Source organism: Pinus tabuliformis, chromosome 1_2 (assembly GCF_031772625.1).
Source record: "Pinus tabuliformis cultivar Carrire ecotype Pingquan chromosome 1_2, CPIR1, whole genome shotgun sequence".
NCBI lineage: Eukaryota > Viridiplantae > Streptophyta > Pinopsida > Pinales > Pinaceae > Pinus > Pinus tabuliformis.
The window spans coordinates 666,165,910-666,181,935 of NC_142298.1; positions in this window are offsets into that span (position 1 = coordinate 666,165,910).

The following is a 16,026-nucleotide window of genomic DNA, read 5'->3' on the forward strand; positions in this document are numbered from 1 at the left end:
TCTTTTTTGGGACTTTTTCTTGCTCTTGAACTGAAAAATCCCTTAGTTTTTCATCAATGGGCTCGTTAAACACCTACAATGACGGTTTGAACAACTCTTTTTCTCTCTTTTTCTAGCTCATTAAACTGAAAAAGATCACTTGAGCATTCCTTTTAGGCGTTTTTTCTCTCTCTCATAAAACTGAAAAAATCCCAAGTTTTTTTCTTCAGGCTCGTTAAAAAATTATGAAGATGATCTGAGAATTCTTTTAGGTACTTTTCTCGCTCGTTAAACTGAAAAATCCCAAGTTTTTGTCACCGGGCTCGTTAAAAATCTACGACAACAACAAGAGCACTTGCTTTTTTGGGACCATTTCTCGCTCTTAAATCAAAAAATCGCTGAGTTTTTCCCTTATTCAGCCTTGTTAAATCTACGAAGAAGGAATGAGCAATTATTTTACCTCTTTTTCCTTGCTCACTAAACTGAAAAAGATACTTTGAGTTTTCTTCATTTGACTCGTTAAAATTCGATGAAGGTATTGAGTTTGTCATCGTGTGACTCATTAAAAATTCACGACGAATATCGAGTTTAGTCCGTCTCCTCGTACTCGTAATAAAATGAGGTCAACATCTATTGAGCATAGGTTTCTCTTTATCCGGACTCAGTATATTAAATCACGAAAAAGTAACCGATCTGGGTATACTATTAAACCTTTGTCGCACCTGGTTAACAACTATGACAAAGGGTCCACCATGGAGTTATTCTTTATGATCTTTTCAGACTCTCTAAATATAAAAATTCCATGGAGTTATCTCATCTGGATTCATTAAATTACACAGATGTGAAGTAGAGTCGCTCTTTCTACAATCCTTTTTAGACTCTTAAAACATGAAAAGATCGACGAGTTTCCATGTCTAGACTCATTAAACTAATCAGATAGGGCATAAATTCGCTCTTTTTGCAGTCCTTTTCAAACTCTTAAAATATGAAAAGATCGATGAGTTTACCCGTCTAGACTTACTAAACTAATCAGACGGGGAAAGTAGACAATACAACTGTGTTCAGTATTTGAAAGCATGGTTTGGCAGCAGTCATTCCCTTGAACATGGCACTCCCTTAGATAAACCTTCCTTGTGATAGCCTCTCAATATGAATCTTACCATCCTATGAGTTTAGCCTATATACCCCGATGTTCTTGCATCTCTGTATCCTAACACTCTTTGGTGTTCATGAGTCTAGTGCTGCATGGTTAAAACCGTTGTCGTGCCTTCTATTGTTCAAGGGAAAACCTTTTTTCTTTTGTTTCCTCCATCAACCCATCAAGCATATCCTTTCATCATGCCCTTTGTCATTTTGACCCAATGCTCAAAGATTCCTAAAAAAACAAATCATTCTTGTCCTGTTTCGTGTCGATTGATGTAGGACACATTATTTCCTACCTTTCGACATGTCTCTTCCTATCGACTTCAACACTCTATCTAGGAAGATGACCCAGAAACACTTCAGTGCCTTGGTACTTGTAGACATCAGTGGCAGGTCACCTTGTGTTTGATTAGGGGTTCTCATTATTGGCTCCTGGTTAAATGATTCTACGAGTGTTCGACGACAAATTTTTTTTTCACACTCGCTAGATTGTACTGTGCATCTTGGAGACCATCACCATTATTGGTGGCCTTCCTCGCATCTGTTAACAGTCTCCATTATTGACTGGTAATCAGATGATTTCGTGCATGTTCGACATCAACGCATATATTCACATGTATCGATCTATGTTGTTCGGTGAAGTAGAAATCAAGACCTTGGGTAGAGGCTTGCATCACTCAGCCTTGTTTCCTCTCCCAAGTTGCGTATATTGTTTTTTGGAGACAACTCATCAGAATGATCCTATTATGACACCAGTTCCGCATTGTGCTTATCGGCAGCCAACATCGTCATATCTCTTTTATGAGAAAATCACTCTGACATAGCTACTGAGCGTGGGAATGCTCGACTCAGGACATGATTTTAGTTGTTTTATATATATGTGTTGTATCATGTTTCCTGTACCACCCGAAGCTCCAATCCTCTCTCTCTTTTTGTCAAGAAGGAACATAACAATTAAGTATAAATTATTTCAGCCATCGTCGCAGCCTCTGATCTCACAATTAAGGGGCATCTGTTATACAATAAAATGACCTCCTCATCAACTCAGAGGGGAAAGACATGATGACTGAGGCAATGACCAAGTTCACAAGCCTTGTTTCCAAGCTAACACTGCCTATAGATTGACAACATTCTTTATAAAGCTTCTCAACAAGCCTAAGGGTGTGTTAGTGACCTAAGTAACTCTACTTGCTACCTCGGGGACATCGTTAGTGAACCCTAATGAGGATCAAAGGGTCAAAGGAGAAGATTGACTAAGAAATATCCCTATATTCTCTCCTAATTCAACTCAAAAAAGCAAGGAAACATCAAAGTTCGACCTATTTGGGGGATTTGTAATCCTAATGGAGTATGCAAATGGGAAAGAGCTCAAAAGAATGGCAACATCATTACTTTTACCTAAGGAAACTCATGGAGAAACTTGGAAACCTTAACCTCGCATGCTACATAAGCAGAGCTAGATCTGTGAAAAAGGTCAGACCATTTGAAAGGATAGCTTACTTGATTGTCGAGCAGAGTCTCAGACTTAAGCATAAGAAGTTGGTAATAAGGGAGAGAGAGAGAGGAGGTGGAGGGGTAAGGGAAGGCTGATGCAACTGATGGTTGTAATCACTCTTTCGACATTAATAAAGAACTGCAGTTGTACTGTCCACTCTGTGATGTTGTTACTATAATTCATTTATATGTTTATTCAATGTCTTTTAGCATGAGTGGCTTAGTTATGTGCAATTAGATGTCTTTTATATGTTTATGCATTGATTATCAAGGTTTTATGTTGTCATTACGCTTGTATTTCCTATGTGCAAGACTTGATCTGGAGCCGGCTCAGGGGACTTATGCCTAGCTGCATTGCGCTCTCCAGCAACTCCACATGAAGGCTCGAGGTAATGAATCTGTTTCGCTTTGATAGTTAGTTGTTGAACATAGACATGCATGTACCTTTGTGACAGATGCAGATAATCTTACAGTCTTCCAAGGGTCCCGGGAAGACCCTTGATGGTTCCTTCATCTTCCATACATCGTGCATTAATCCCTATATCATTGGGTAGTACTATTACCTCTCACTTAGAGACTCAATGTTTCCTCCCTCCGTAGTAGAAGAACCTCGACATAGTTGCAACTGAACACTCACCAAGTACACCTCCCCTGCTTTTCAAAGACACCATTGCATCCCTCTCTTATGCTAACAGCTAGAGCCAAGGAAAGTCTTTAAGGATTTGGAAATCGTGCCTTTATACTGGATGGGACTCCTACACCAAATAGTGTGAGGTCTGATTGAGAATTCATACTGGGGGGATCCTGTGAATGTTGGCTGGTCCAGCACCATCAACAGAGCCTTTATTTCTATTTATCACATAGTCATTTCTTAAATAAGCTCTAAAATTTATTTCTTAATGACCAAATTTATTTCTTAATGACCAAAATTATTACAATCAAATAGATATACAAAGAAGAGGTTTTGATATCGAGACGTGGAAGGAATTTGTGGCAACTCTTGGAGACGTTTCCTAGTTGTGGGGGAATTGGTGCCCAAGACATCTTAAGATTGAGTAAAAGTAGTTAATATTAATGGTCGGAGGGACAGACCATCAGGGCTTGCAACCAAAACTTCTAATTATGAAACTTTAGCCTTCCAAAATATAATGGCCAGAGAAACTCTAAGGGTTCGAGGGTCTTGGACTAAAGGAGTGATGTGAGGAAAGGAAATATAACAAAGTTTATACCTAGGAAATTAAGAATCTGAATACAACTACTATAGAGAGAAGCATGGAAGAATGAGAAAGTGTGGATAAATTTTCAACATAGTCAAGCACCCTTTAAGGCCTCTTTAAATAATATTTTCATGTACTTTTTGCTGATGAAACAACATTAGTAAATCTGATGTTAAAAAGAAGCCAACAAATTCATTACATTCATGCTGATAGAAGAAAAACATTCATGAAGAATGAAAACATAAAGAGAAATTAAACATGACTTAAACAACCCAAAGCTGGAATCAAATCTAATGCCTTATTCAAATTTGAGAGAGACTTTCTGGTTGCAGTACCAGTCATGAGGACTGAACCTGAACCCCCGAATAATTGCTAATTCTTGATTTTATTTCCCCACTCAGTATGACTGTCTCAATAAGTTTCTAAAACTGATTCTTGTTACCGTTACAAAATTTTGTTTCCTTTTAAAAAGATGTATATATATTATAATAACTTATATTTTAAAATAAACCCCTTTATAAATGTTTGCAATCATGTTTGCAGGCCACTTTTAAATTAAAAAAAAAGTGCTAATTTAATAACAATACAATTGGAGGTCTCCATAATTAGCACAGAAATCGAATGATGTATAGGCATGGACTTGAGGTTTCGTGTTTATATTCATCAGCATAAATGATGTGTGGTGTTTTTGAAACCATAAACCACCCATGGTAGCACCCTTAGAATTTTACAGAATGAAGAGAAGGTGATGTCAAGACCTGGTCGTCGATCTCTTCGATGGATAGGTTTAAAATACTTCTCCACGTGACCACTTCTTGTCTTACGCTTCGAGTAGTTTGTCCCAAGATTGCATTAGATCTGAGACAAAATTCTATGAACCGTCGATTAAAACACAAAGTCTCCATCATTTAAATACCTATCCATTTCGTGCTTCAATCCTTAAATTGTGGTCACTTCTCTTCTTTAAATAGAGAATGGGTTCAATAATGTAGTTGCCTTCACTGCTTTATTTCTTTGAGTAGTTACTTTCTAGGACATCATTAGAAAAATTTGTATCTTACATATCTGCAACGATCCCATTTATACCTGTGATGTATGCTTTCACCGTCGTCGATGTTGATGCTATAGCACAACATTGGACTCCACTGCCTAATCTCAATTCCACCTGTTCCACAATAATATTATTACTCTTCGCGAAAACCTTTTATGTATCTGGGAAATCATATGCCCCAATAGACAATGACCCATACACTTACACTGATCCATTTCCCTTCCATGCTGGATCAACTTAGCCCCACAACTCGTCTTGCTCATGCATCAAAAGAAAAACTCACAGCTACAGGAAACTCCATAAACCAACAATAACAATGAAAATCCTTCGGAACACTTAAACAACACTCGCCATTGTTGTGGTGTTCACTATAATGTCATGTGTCCACAACCTCAAAATTCCTTGCAAAGAACATGTGCATCATCTTATAAAAAATATTCTCCTCAATTGCAGCACAAAGGTGCACCGCTCAAATCCTCCGGTCAGGAGCAAGTCTAATTTGAACAGAGCCTCTTGAAAGCATTTTATACCCATCCATTGTGAATACATCCTTAATATTTGGAATATTTCTTTCAAACACAATTTTTTTTCCCATGTCATAATATTTAACAAGTACTTGACTTTCCATGTTATCTTGATCAACTAATACATTTATTATAGTGGGTAATTCTACATGAATTACTGACGTAACGATCTGCAAGCTCCAAGTAACTAGTGTTAGATAGACTATGGACCACAACAAAAATTTCTTTTCCAATCCCATGCCAATCATAGCTAGGTCTGATCCCAAGAGTTGGCTTAGGTCTAACCCAGTCTCCAACTTCAAAACTCGATAGTCTTTCAACATATTCTAGACCAACCTTCCAGAACGTACTTCTGCCATCCACTTTCACATTCAATGTGCCATCCAAATCTATTCTAACGATATTTCTTGTAATCGTTTACGTCTCACGAGACCATCCTAAGCGTGGTTCTGTGACAGATGACATGATATGAAGTTCATCCCTGATATCAAAAGGAGTAACTTTATCCATGTCCGTTATAGAGCAAGAGAAAGGATAGATTTCAAAGTGGAAAGCTATAGCCATGCCACCATCCTCATTTAGACTATAAACATTCCCAATGTTGCTTCTGGTCACATCCTCCCATCCATATTTTGGGGAAGAAACAAAATCCTTTAGTCTCACCCAGTCTCAAACCATCATATCTTCGAAATATAGAAAATGGCCAAGGTTTCAAGGCCTCCTGTGGGTGAGGGTAATTCCAGTTGTTCAATCAATCTGGCGCTACATCACATATATGTCGAAAATCCCAGAGGAACCAATAATAACTAGAGAAACAGAGGAACATTTGTCATGAGCCAAATTACTTATTTCATGTTAAAGTGTACTTCTGGAAGACCCCGACATTTTAAATGGAAATTTGACCTTATCGTTCCGTCTTCCTTATAAAGCTTCATATTTGACTTTCATCTGAGTGACTTGATCTATTAACATTTATGATCTCTATCATGATGCCGATAAGTAGAGCTAACCTCCATAAAATACCGCTCGAAATATATAACAATAGCCACGCCCATATTTGTTCAAAGTTGAAACCACTCAAAATTCCATCTCTCGGTCGATATTCCAACATTATACATTTTTCAGCTGTTTATTTGGTCTTGGAAAGAAGTCAACAATTTTCTTTATGATGGGCTCAACGTTGAGGAATATCACATGTGCCATGATGAGGAAAGCTACCCTCCTAAAAGCACGACATCTTAACACCAAATATTATAAGGAAATTCAGGAAATGTTGACCGAAGTTAAATTGCCCGTTTCAGGTCTGGGTCGGATTTATTCCACAACCTCTCCCAAATCAGAAAGGATAACTGTAACATTCCAAGGTAGAAACACCACAAATTGTTTCATTGCACATATATCCTTATGGTTCAGTGTTTGGAAATGGTGGCACAGTAAAACATCCATGCTAATAGTGGAGCCCTTAATAATACTAAAAATGAGTTTGGTCATTCGTTTGCCTCATGGCATCTATTGTTCTCCAATTATATCGATAAAGTTGTCAAAACCTTCTCCGTAACTACGATCATTTTCCTTGCCATCAACTCTAGTTGCATTTTCACCACTTTCTATAGCTACAGCTAGAGTTACTCCATTTGGCTTTGAATAGTCTGTGAGATATCTGGCCGTTGCATGGTTTACCCTGCTATGAAATTGCATCATATTTCTCCATTTCTATAATGCCCACTTCTCATTTATTGCACTTTACTATTATTCCAAATGTTTCGTTCGAATTATATCAACCTCGTCTATAAAGATAAATACACGAAGCTTTCTCCTTTTCACGTTGAAAAACGTCATGAATAAGTTTGGTGCCTTGCCAAATGGAACATTTGGACTATTTGTTGACCACCCAGTTTGAAAAATGTTGCATTTTTTTGTGGCACGACACATGCACGACCCATAAAGATTTTTCTATTTCCTTGGGGCCCATAAATAGTACCCCTTTTAGTTCGCAGATACCTAGTTTTGAAACCTCTTGTCTTCTATTTTCATTAAGAATAAATTTTCATATCATGACCATATGCTCTATATATTATGTGCAAGTCACACATTTTATTAAAATTAACTCCTCTTTTAATATTTCTTCTAATAAGTAATTTCCTTGACAACAATAATGAGATAATATGGTGATAAATTAAGAATTTAAATACCTTTACTACAAACCAGTCTGAGCCTTAAGTGTACCCTTATTAACCAATGATTCTCTGAAATTTTAAATAGAAAAAACCCTTCATTGTGTAGGATTATGCTACAACATATTGGCTCCAACTGGGGACAACGATTTTCTTGCCAAGCATTGAGAACCGCAAACCAGGGGCCTTGGTTGAGCATGGAGTCTAAAATTATGAAAACCTTAAAATCTGAAAATTGAAATATGAGATTCCTAAAAACTGATTTTAGTTGGGTTTGCTTCCTTTATTTGCTGACTGGAAAACTGAAGTGGAAAACCTTAACTGAAAATAGATTCTCAACAACTGAGCTTTTTATGTGCAGGTGAGACTCATATACATAAGTGAATTCCTTAAGGTGAAATCCACCTTCCAATGGTACCATGCTAGCATTTGAGTGCTAGACCTAATGCCTCCATGGTTCTAAAATTTAGAGATTAAAACTTGAATGCACCATATAAGGATTTCAGACCAGGAACTTCATACATACCTCAGAAAATATATGTGTTGCTGACCAAAGGAAGTTTTCATATAGTCAGCGACTGGGTCACATAATTGATGAGAAAACATTTCAGCTTTCTCCTTTTCTTGAATAGTCTGTGTAAATATATCCTTTTGGATATGGAATTCAAAAATACTATTCATTTCTTCACCTCTGGGCACTTCTTGAAAAGGTTGTCGCAGGACATTTCTTGGCCATTTGCCGACAAGCCTATCTTCTTGGAAATCTGCAGCAAAGTCTTCATCTTCTGAACTATAGGTGTCATAACTTGGAGAATCTGTTGAAGAATCGAAACACTTATCTAAAATATAACTATCATAAATAGGAACAGTGCTTTTTCCTTAGAAAAGAATGCAATGATTTTCATCTTGAAACCCAAAAAAGAAAACTTGAAGTGAAGATCACAGGTGATGATATATAGCCTTTGTCACCTTAAAGAATCAACTTCAAATCTTAATGAAACCCATAGAAACATTTTCTAATCTATTCCCCTTCAATGATTCCAAAATATGTTTTAGATCTTAGCGACATTTCCTGGATGTGGGGTGAGCAGTTCCTGAAACATCTTAAGATGGAATAAAAATAGTTAATGTCAATGGCTGGAGGGATAGACCATAAGGGATTCAAGCCAAAAAAAATTAATTCTGAAACTCTAGCCTTAAAAAGCAAAATGGCCATAGAAATTTTGAGGGTTGCAGGGTCTTGTACTAAAGAAGTGATGTGAGTAAAGGAAACATAACAATGTTTATACTCAGGAAATTAAGAATCTGAATACAACTAATGTAAAAAGAAGCATGGAAGAATGAGAAACTGTTGATGGATTTTAAACATGGTGGAGTGACCTTTAAGGCATATTTAAATAATATTTGCAAGTACTCTTTACTGAGAAAGAAACATTAGTAAAAAATTAATAAGAGAGGAATAACCTTTTTATAGAGTTTATTTAACCCAACGTTTCAGACTTGCAAGTGAGTCCATCCTCAGGGGATACACCAATTGTTTAAGAGGAGATTAATGATGTATCATAGTGCTAATAACTTCATTAGTGAATCTGCAAATAAATAGAAGACAATAGCATCATTATGATCACACCGACAACAAAAAACAATTCATGAATAATGAAAATATAAAGAGAAATTAAACATGAACGCAACTACCCAAATCTGGAATCAAAATATAATGTATTATTTAGATTTTAGAGTGAATTTCTCATTACAACACTAGTCATGAGGACTGAACCTTGAACCCCCAAAAAATTGCTAATTCTTGATTTTATTTCCCCACTCATTCTCACTGTCTCAATCAGTTTCCAAAACTCACTCTTGTTATAGTTACAAAAAATTGTTTCCTTTAAAAAAACGGTATATATAGTATAATAACTAGTCTTTCAAATGTAACTATTTTTCTCATGTCATAACATTTAACAAGTACTTTCCTTTCCATGCTACCTTTATTAACCACAACTTTTATTATAGTGGGTATTTCTGTTATACAGGAAAATGACTTCCTCATCAGCTCAGAAGAGAATTACAAACTGGTTAAAGACATGACCTAGTTCACAGGTCTATTTTCCAAAGTAACGCTCCTCAGGAACTAGCAAGAAGAGTTAGTATGTTCCCTATGCATGAGCCAGGGATGCTCGTCCATTGGGTAACTCACTATTTTTCCCAAGGGACAATGTTACCCAAAATTTTTGAGATTCCAGAGGTGAAAGAGTGGGATGACTGACTAGAATTCCACTTTTCACTCAAATGTTAGCCCAAAAAGAAAGAAACATCTACCTTTGACCTATCTAAGGATATTGTTATTCCTAACTAAGTCTAATGAAAGGGGAAAGATAAATATGTAAGGAAACATCCTAGCTTTTTCCTAAGGGAACTCATGAGAGAGTTGGCAATGGTAAGCCTCTCATCATCTATATATTGGAGGCTTGGGCATTGTGAAAGAGGTCAAAGGATTATCAACTAATTATCATCTATATATATGCATGTGCTGATCTAGGAGCTAACAAAGGGGTCTTCTGCTCTGCTACATTGGGTTCTCTAGCAAGACTGCATCAAGGTCTGAGGTAATATCTCCTTCCCTACTTTGAATATGATGCATTGATATATATATGTATATTCTTATGTGTGACAGTTGCGGTTAAACAGAATGGTCTTCCTTGGATCCTGGGAAGATCCTTGAGGGTATTCTAGCCACAACCACCCGTGCATTAATCCCTATAACAATTTCTGCATGAATTACTAACATAACAGTTTGGAAGCTCCAAGTAACTAGAGTTAGATAAAATATGGACCACAACTAGACTTTCTTTGTTAACACCATGCTAATCATAGCTAGGTTTGATCCCAAGAGTTGGCTTACGTTTGACCCAGTCTCTAACTTTGAAACCCAATAGCCTTTTAGCATCTCCTAGAGGAACCTTCCAGAACGTACTTCTGCCGGCCACTTTCACATTTAATGTTCCATCCATATCTATTCTTGGGATATTTCCCATCATTTTTATGTCTCATGATACCATCCTAAACGTGGTTCTATGACAAATGACATGATATGAAGTTCACCCCGACTTCAAAAGGAGTAACTTTATCCATGTCAGTTACAGAGAAAGAGAAAGTCTTTCTTTTAAAGAAGAAAGCTACAACCATGTCACCATCCTCATCTAGACTACAAACAATCCCAATATTGCTTCTGGTGAAAACCTGCCATCCATATTTTCGTGCAGAAACATAAGCCTTTACTCGCACCCTGTCGTTAACCATCATATCTTCAAAATGTAGAAAATGGACAAGGTATCGAGGCCTCCTGTGGGTGAGGGTAATTCCATTTGTTCAATCAATTTGGAACTAAATCAAAAATATCTCAAACATGCCAAAATTGCCAATAACAATTAGAGAAATAGAGGAGCATTTTTCACGAGCCAAATTACTTATTCCATGTTAGAGTGTATTTCTGGAAGAACCCGACATTTTAAATGGAAATTTGACAACACCATATATTTTTCACGTAGTCTAACGAGGCGGAGGAGTTGCCTGGAAAGTTATAGAAATTCTGGTTATATTTAGAGAAAATTTGGCAAGGACTTTCGTAAATCTAAATTATAGTTGTTAAACTTCAAAATTTTAAGTGTCCTAGATGTTTTTGATGGTGCTGAATCCATTTCCACCATCAAAAACACATTTCAAACACTGTCTCTACAAGATTTTTTGAATTTTTTTTGCTTGGATTCCAACCACTTTTGGCCGTCCCCGCGATTCCTCCACCTCGTTAGACGACTCCTATATTTTTTCATTGCACATAAATCCTTGCGGTCTAATCTTTGGAAATGGTGCCAAAGTAAAACATTTGTGCTAACAGTCAAGCACTTAATAATATTAAAAATGAGTTTGTAAATTCTTCTGTGTGATGGCCTCAATTGTTCTTCTAATTATATCGGTAAAGGTTTCAAAAACTTCTTCGTAACTATAATTATTTTCCTTGCCATCAGGTCTAGTTGCGTTTTCGCCACTTTCTGTCGCTATAGCTGGAGTCACTCCACTTGTCTTTGAATAGGCTATGAGGTATCCGGCCCGGGCATGGTTTACCCTGCTACAAAATTGAATGATATTTCTCTATTTCCCTACTTCCCACTAATCATTGGTTTCACTTTTCTATTAGTCCAAATGCTTCGTTCCAATTACATGAACCTTGTCTATAAAGAAAATACATGAAGCTTTCTCCTTTGCAAGTTGAAAAAGATCGTGAATAATTTTGGTGCCATGCTGGATGGAACATTTGGACTATTTGTAGACCACCAAGTTTGAAAATGTTGCATTTATTTTTGGCGCAACACATGCATCAGCAATAAGTATTTTTCTTGTTCCTCGAGGGCCTAAGTAGTACCCCTTTCAGTTTGCAAATACCAAGTTTTGAAATAAAATTTCATATCATGACCATATCCTATATATTGTGCACCAAAATTCTGACATTTTATTAAAATTAATTCCTCTTTTAATTATTCTTCCCACGAGTAATCGCCTTTGACAACGATAAGGCGACAATATGGAGAGTGAATTAAGAATTTAAATACATTTTCTAGGAACCAACTCGAGCCTTAGGTGTACCTTGCTTAATAGATGATGCTCCAGAATTTTAAATAACAAAAACCCTTCACTATGAAGGATTATACGACAACGTACTTCTTGTTTGAAGAAAGTCTTTTGAATTCATTCTTGTTGATCTTGTGTGAAAAGTTAGGTCTTTACTAGTATTCATCTTTTTTCATTATGCATATTTTATTTTTGAAGGAGCTCTTTGGAACATTGTCATAGTGACAAGCTTCTAGAATGTTCTCATAAATGCCTTGCCTTAATATCCATCAAAGGTCATATTCATTTTTTTCCCAAAGGAAAAAACGAAACTTTTTATTAAGACAATAAAAAGTTTACATTGCATATGCTGGCGCATCTCTGTTCATACTATGTGACTATTTTGTCCACTTCACAAAAATACATTTTCTGCCTTTTGCTTGAGACCAGTTTCCCTTAAGAGGCAAACTGCCAATCTGATTCATCTTTTTTCCCTGATTTGTCCGGAACTGAGGTTCCCTTTATCTAAAAGCTGAAAACAAAAAAACTGTCCAAAACCGGGTCTCCTCAACAGGGAGGAAAACAACCCGTTACAGAAACATACGTATTATAGACTGTCATATTATCATAGCTTAAAAAGTCTTGATATTTTCTAGAAATGTAAAATTTTAGTTTTTAATATGGAAAGGAAACAAAAAACGCTGCCAAAAGTTCAGCAAAGTTGTTCATAAGGCGGCTGTTCAGATCCGCTGGTTTGTCCTTGATTTTCCTCTAAAATTTGCTAGCTACCCAAATCCTGCTGCAGACCTTCTTTAGAAAGCTTGTCGGCTGTATCATTCCTTTCCCTGAAAATGTGACATAGAGAGAAGCTGTTAAAATAAGATTTCAATACCTGGGTTTCCTCCAGAATTTGTTTTAAGATTTGATTATTGCATGTGCTTTGACCGTTGACCCATCTGATCACATTTAAAGAATCTCTGAAGATCTGAATTGTGAGGGTGTTCCTTTGAATAAGCCAGCATAGGAGGAGTTTCAAAGCGAGCATTTCTGCATAGTTGTTTGAACCTGTTCCTAAACCTACAGAAGCTTTAAGGATGTGGTTTGAATTTTCATATATGACTAGTCCTGCTCCTGCTCTATTATTTTGAGAAGCTCCGTCGAAAAAAGCCCAAGGGATTCCTTCTGTTATATGAACTTCTGAGTCGCATCTTTGAGGATGGGTTTCTTTAGGTTCTGGAATACTAGAATAGATAGAAATGCTTTGGATTGCTGTGATGGTCGCTGGGGTTTCCTTGTCCTGGAAGATGCTCCTGTTCCTAGCGATCCATACCCCCCAGCTGATGATTAAAGGTAGATTACGCATGTTCCCATTTGGATATAATTGCCACCACTTCTTCCATACCTCTTGCAAATTATCGCCTTCCCATTCTAGCTTTTTGTTCAGAAGATTTCCTGCCTCTCCCCAAATCTTAAAAGTTTCTGGGCACTTGAGGAAGAGGTGATTTATGGATTCAGCTTCCGATTTGCATAGAGTGCATCTCCCAGGCCCATGCATATATCTGGACTGCAATATGTCCCAAGTTGGGACTTTACTTTTTAGTATGCACCAGAATAGGATTTTTGACTTTGGAGGGCTTTTAAGTTTCCATAGCTGTTTCGGCCACCATTCAGGAGTTCCCCATCCTTTCCTAGACATGAGGAATTTGTAACCACTCTTTGGTGCATATTCCCCCGAGTCTGCATGCGCCCAAATTAACTCATCCTGGCTGTTATTCAGTCTCACATTGGATCTAGAAAGTTCCTGAATAAAAGCTCTCCATTCGTTCCTCCATCTATGCTCTAATTCTAGATCTTCTTCGTTCTTCCATGCTTGTCCCCATATGGTTGAATGTCCCGTTTTTTCCACTTGGCTTAGAAAGAGTATACCTTTATCTTCTAAATGTTGGGCTAAACCAGGAGGAAGGGCATAGTTTTCATTGCAGCCTACCCAAGGATCCTTCCCTATCTTTACCTTATCTCCATTCCCAATCTTCCATGCAAGACCTTGCTCTATCACCTTAAAAGACTCCACTGTTGCTTTCCATATTACAGAAACATTCTTTTTGTTCTTGTCTGGGTTCCTGATCCACTCTTCTAATGGAGCTGGGTCAATATATTTTCTTTTTACCATTCTCGTCCAGAGGTTTTCCATCTTAATAAGTCTCCACCCTGATTTGGCTGCCAATGAGAGACTGAAATCAGGGAGGCTTTTAATCCCCCAACCACCCCAGTCTTTTGGTCTTGCCACTTTCTCCCAGGCAACCCATGGTAGAACCGTGTTTTCTTTTGAACCTGCCCATAAAAATCTGCTGCAAATTCTCCTTATTTTCTCCAATACTCCTTTTGGAACCCATGTTAGTGCTGCCCAGAATACTGGTATGGCTAGTAACACAGATTTGATTAGAGTCAGTCTCCCTGCTCTGGATAGCCATTTGAAGCTCCAGTGGTTTATTTTTGCTTCAATTTTTGCAATTAACCAAGACCAGTCCTCTTTCCTGTATGCATTCGGCTTCAACCAGAATCCTAAATACTTGAACGGGGAGTCCATATTACATATTCCATAGGGGAAGAAAGAGTTGATCTGAGCTTTTTCTTGTCTGTTTAGGCCTTCCTCTATAATCTGAGATTTCCTGGGGTTAATCTGCATTCCAGTTGCTTTCAGGAAAAGATCAAAAATGTTTTTTAATTCCTTAATTTCATTTGTGGCACCATTTGTAAAAACCAAAATGTCATCTACAAAGAGAAGGTGAGATATGTGCATATTTACCGCTGCCTCGATACCTTTTACCTTACCTTCCCTTTTGGCTTTTTGAATCAGCTGGCTTAAACCTTCGGCAACTAAGAGAAATAACAGAGGGGACAGGGGGCATCCTTGCCTCAAACCTCTCTGTCCTTTAAAGAAGGGAGTGGCTGCGCCATTGATGAGGATTGCATAGCTGACATTTGTGATACACCCCATAATCCATCTGATAAAGTCCACTTTGAATCCTAAGTGCGTTAGAAGCAGACGAATATATATCCAATTTATCCTATCATATGCTTTTGATAAGTCTATTTTGATGACTGCTCCCTTCTTGTTTTTCTGCTTTACACTATGAAGGACCTCCTGTGCCACGCCAATTGCTTCATGTATTTGCCTTCCGTTCAAGAACCCAAATTGTTCAGGTGAGATATGCCTTGATAGGATTGGTTTGATTCTGAGTGCAATCACTTTTGCAATTATTTTATAAATGCTGTTGCATAAAGAGATAGGTCTGAAATCCTCAAAAGATTCAGGAGCTTCCTTTTTTGGGATGAGGGCTATGAAAGTTGCATTGAAAGGGCTGTAGATTTCTCCATTCTTTCTAGACTCCTCTACTACTTCTGTAATTTCTTCTCCTATCTGCTCAAAAAAATGTAGAAAGATCTCTACTGTCCAACCGTCCGGTCTGGGGCTCTTCTCTTTTGCCATAGATTTAATGACACTTTCCACCTCCTCCTTCGTAACAGGGTCCATTAATTGTTTCGCTTCTTCCTCCTCCACATATCTATGGAAGCATTGTGCTGTTTGAATGACCTCAGCAATGGTGATCTCACCATTGTCTTTAAATAAAGATTGGAAGTGATTCTGCCCAAGAGCTGATAAAGCTTCAAACGTCTTAGCCTCCCCTCCTTCTTCATTTTTTAAGTTCCAGATGGTATTTGCACTCTTCCTCCCTTTTGCATAATTGTGGAAGAAACTTGTGTTTTCGTCCCCTGCTTTGAGCCAGATTGCTCTACTCTTGAGTCTCCATTCCTCCTCCTTTGCCAGCAGAATTTGA